Raw genomic sequence first — 4,789 nt, 5'->3', positions numbered from 1 at the left:
AGGAGTTGGAGGTTGCTGTGAGCATGATGCCATGGCACTCTACCCAGGGGGACAGCTTGAGGCTCCGTCTCAAAAAAAAAAAAAAAAAAAAAAAAGAAAACAGCTTAAACATTCAACAATAGTAGAAATGTTGGAGTAATTTATGGTATATCCATGGGAAATTCATGGCTCCCAGATGCAATCATTAAAAATAATTTTGTTATATAGAGACACTTGTAAGATGATGATAGGTATAAAAGAATAGCACTCATAAACTGTATTTTAAAAATAAGATTAAGAGAGTGGTGCCTATGGCTCAGTGGGTAAGGGCGCCGGCCCCCTATACCAAGGGTGGCAGTTTTGAACCAGGCCATGGCCAGCTAAAACAGCAATGAGAATTGCAACAGGAAATAGCTGGGTGTTGTGGTGGGTGCCTGTAGTCCCAGCTACTCAGGAGGCTGAAGCAAGAGAATCGCTTAAGCCCAAGAGTTGGAGGTTGCTGTGAGCTGTGACACCACAGCACTCTATGGGGGGTGACATAGTGAGACTCTGTCTCAAAAAAAATAAATAAACAAGATTAAAAGACTAATTAAAATTAGCGGTAGAAGTAATTTTTTTTTGTTTTATTCTTTATACTTTTCTATATTTTCCATATTTTTGTAGCCTAATAAATGTTTTTGAAATTACCTCAACTTCTCACAAATAGTGATTTCTTTTCTCCTATAACTGTATACCATAATAAATTGTCTGAGAGTGAACAAGGACTGCAATTTATACTGTAATTGGCAAATCCTTTTTACATATTAGATAATTACATATTAAATAACTTGGTGCTTTAATATCTATCTATATCTCTATCTATATGCATGATTGAATGAATCAGTAGAGTTTTCTTTAGACCAAAATAATAATGTTACAGTTTAGTCTGAAATGCTGCTTCGACTTTTAGCAGGCCCCTCCCAGATGGCCGCCGGCAGTACAGTGTTTTGTCAAAGGCTCCTGCACTCTAACTGCTTTTGCCTTGGGTCATATCTCCAGACTCCATCCTTTATCTTGCTATCTTGACAGTTATCCAACTTTCCTACAGGTTCTTAAATGTGGTTCTTGAGGGCCCCAGTACTTTGCCTTGATATTTAACAGTGCCCTGCAAACCTGATCTCTTAGAGGTCTGAGTTGAAACTGGAAAGCTAGTTAAGACTTCAACCCAGACCAAGACTGTGCAGGGACTTTGTGAGACTCTGGGTTTGCCTGGGGTCTTCTCACAGGTCTCCAGAGCTCCCGCCTACCACGGCACCCCCCAATAAGCCAGTAAGGCACACACTGCTTGATTGAACTGCTTCCTTTCCCTCTCTCGCTAGTTCTCCAAGGACAGTCTACCAGGCCAAGTGAGAATTTTCCTGGGCCCGCTGCCCATCCTGCTGAGCTGGCACCCTCCGTTGGCTAGGGATGGGTGTGTCTTGGCTAGCAGTGAGTTTCAGAGCTAGGTGTTGCTGTAGTGTCCCCAGGCCGATTAGTGCCCTCTGGTGACAGTTTAAAAAAGCTGCTATCAGAGATCTGCGATCAGATCCTGGGGAGCCACAATCCTACAATTCTCCAGCAAGTTGTTGGTGTATCAGTTGAGAGTTACATTCTTAAAGGGGAAGCCTCTTCTGATTTTGCATTTGGCAGAGAAGTAATAAGTATTAATACTAAACCGAGTGACAGATGCTAAGCTAAATTCTTTACATACATTATTGCTTATAATCTTTACAACAATCCTGGAAGGCAGGCATTTATTTTTAATCTCCATGTTACAAAAGAGGAAACAAAGGCTTGTGGAAATTACATAGACATCAAGGTTAAGCTTAAGCTAAGTCAAGAGCTATCTGTTAGGTGATAGCTCAGTTTGTATTTGAAACTAGTCCACCTGGGGCTGGCTCTAGCTCAGTGGTTCCTTCTCCTGTACAGTTCAACTTTAAAACTAGATCATCTGACTACAGCTTTATTAAGCTGTAGAGTCTCTGTAGATGGTTAGGATAGTCTCAGATAGCCTGCCTTTTATCATGTTGAGGAAATTAGGTTGTGGCAAGAAGAAAGAATTTTTAAAAATATGTAGTGAGAAGCAGAGGTAAGAGACAGAGTCCTACCAGGGCTTAAGTCCTTGGTTCCAGCTATTCCTGAGGCCCAGGAACACCCTGTCCTTCTGCAGACTCAGTTGTTTCATCAGATAATCCAGTCCTTCCAATAAGCTCCCCTGTGTAGAGCTGTTTGATGTGGTTTTCTGCCACTTGCAATGCAGAATCCCTATTGAATTAGGAAGCACGGAGGGCACTTTTGAACATAGTCTAGGTATTACCAACCAGAGCAGCGTTAGGCAGGATATGGATGGATTGTCTGGCCCACACTGTGTTATTTTGGTTGCAAGGAAAAGATTCGCTTAAATTAGTAAAGACAAAGTTACTCATTACTCAGAGACAAGTCAAAAGGAGGATTCATAGGAAAAAAATATACGTGGCTGGCCACAGTGGCTCACGTCTATAATCGTAGCACTCTGGGAGGCTGAGGCAGGTGGATGGCTTGAGTTCAAGAGTTCCAGACCAGCCTGAACAAGAGTAAGACCCCATCTCTACTAAAAATACAAAAACAAGCCAGACATAGTGCTGCACGCCTGTAGTCCCAAACTCTTGCCTCTTGAGCCTAAGAGTTTGAGGTTGCTGTGAGCTATAACACCAGGACACTCTACACAGGGTGACAACGTTAAGCTCTGTCTCAAGAAAAAGAAAAAAAGAAGAAGAAAACACATGTGAACTCAAACCTAAGTCAACGGAAGCACAAAGCCTTAGAAAGAACTGGAACTTCGGCAGTGTGTTAGAGAACAGCCACTGCTGGGGCTTCATCTCTCTCAGGGCTTTTCACTGGAGTGAATCAGCAAGGCAAAGCTTCTCTTTGTGATACTTATCATGGGTTCCCAAGTGAGAAAAGTTGACTTCTTCTGCTTATCTTTCTTCTTTTTTGGTTTTTGAGACAGTCTCACTCTGTCATCCTGGGTAGAGTGCCACGGCGTCATAGTGATCTTCTTGCCTCAGCCTCCCAAGTAGCCGGGACTACAGGCGCCTAGTGCAACTTCAAGCTAGTTTTTCTATTTTTAGTAGAGACAGGGTCTCGCTTTTGCTCCTGGTCTTGAACTCCTGAGCTCAAGCAATCCACCTGCCTCAGCCTCCCAGAAGGCTAGGATTACAGGCCTGAGCCACCTGGCCTGCCCTGCTTATCTTTGTAAACCAAAGCACAGAGGCTTAGGTCACTGAATACAGTTTGTAGTCAGTCCCTGAAACCAGGTGTCCCATTAACTGTGGTCATGGTCATGTGGCTCACTGCTCACTAAGCTGAGTGGGTAAGGAGTTTACTAGAGGAGATTGTGGGCAGGGCCAGTAACAATTGGCATCTCTAATCAAGCCCACTTAAGTGTAATTTGAACTCTTGCCAATAAGAACAATTAAACATGTTGTAAACATGGGCAGCCCATTCCCCAAAGACCCTCTCTAATTACCTAGTTGGCAAGAGAGTTCACCTTCTGGTGCTTGTAGGCATGTGTGGTATCCTCTCCCTCAAAATGCACCTTCTTTGAGTCCCCAAGTCCCGTCTGCACCTGCCTTGAACGCTCTGCAGTCAGCTAGACTACTCCACTCACTTGGGAGTCTATTAATTTTTTTCCCTCCCCTTAACCACACTAAAGACTTTGCTTAGTAAAGCATTTTGAAGATTTAGAAAGTGACTGCTCAGTCTGCTTAGGATTTATATCCCAAACAGATGTGCCAAGAAGTCATAGGAATCAAACTGCTATTCTGTGAGTAGAATAATATATTAACTTGCTTTTTAGTAGTTTCAATTACACAGCTGTACAAATTGCGATGGCGTTTTCAGAGCTAAAGCTGCTTTTAGTAAAAGCACATCATTTCTTCAGGGTGGAGGTTTTAGCACAGCAGGCACCTTGGGGGACACGCGTGCATCCTTGTGAAATACCTCTCATTGTTTGGGAGAAAATGATCCAGGTAATTGTGGTCTGGTAGTGCTCCACTCAGTTTGAGGAGTCTTCTGCCCTTCATCACAATATCTGAAGTGAATATTGTTTCATAATGAAAGTAAGGAACTCCCGAATAATAGAGTACCATCATCTTATACTTTTATTCTCTCTGAGATTCAGTTTTCTCAAGTGTCCAATCAAGATATTACACAGAACCCATCTTAGAGGGTTGTTGTAAAGAGCCAGTAAGATAATGTTTATAAACAGCTTAGCAAACATAAGTACTCAACGACTGTTACTATAATTATCATTAAATTTTGTTTTTTATCTTGCTATTTTTAGAGTTTGTTTTTAGCCCAGTTTCTCATTTTAGCCTTACAACAACCTGTGGGTAGCCATGACAGTGATTATATCCCCCACTTTATAATGCAATGGACAGAAACAGATTGATCAATTTATCGGGGATAGGTGATTTTTTTTTCTAAAGCAACATAGGTAATAATCCACATATCTGACTTCCAACTGATTGTTCTCTCTGCAGAGAACTTAAGTCCTATGATAGGGACGTTAGTGAAAGGAGAAATTTAATATTATACTGAAGGAAGAATCCACTATAACTTTTATCCAAGAGTTGTCACTTGGCTGGAAATACTGTGTGGACCTTTATTTTTGGCAGCCTGGAAAGTCAGAGAAAGGGACTTTTAGCTATGATACAATTAAGTCTTGATTTGAATTACAACTAACATGAATTTTTTTTTTTTTTTTTTTTTTTGAGACAGAGCCTCAAGCTGTCCCCCTGGGTAGAGTGCC

This window comes from Otolemur garnettii, unplaced genomic scaffold, assembly GCF_000181295.1.
Source record: "Otolemur garnettii isolate 467f Iridium unplaced genomic scaffold, OtoGar3 scaffold00094, whole genome shotgun sequence".
Lineage (NCBI taxonomy): Eukaryota > Metazoa > Chordata > Mammalia > Primates > Galagidae > Otolemur > Otolemur garnettii.
The sequence above is the reverse complement of the archived record's forward strand: the minus strand, read 5'-3'. Positions refer to the sequence as shown.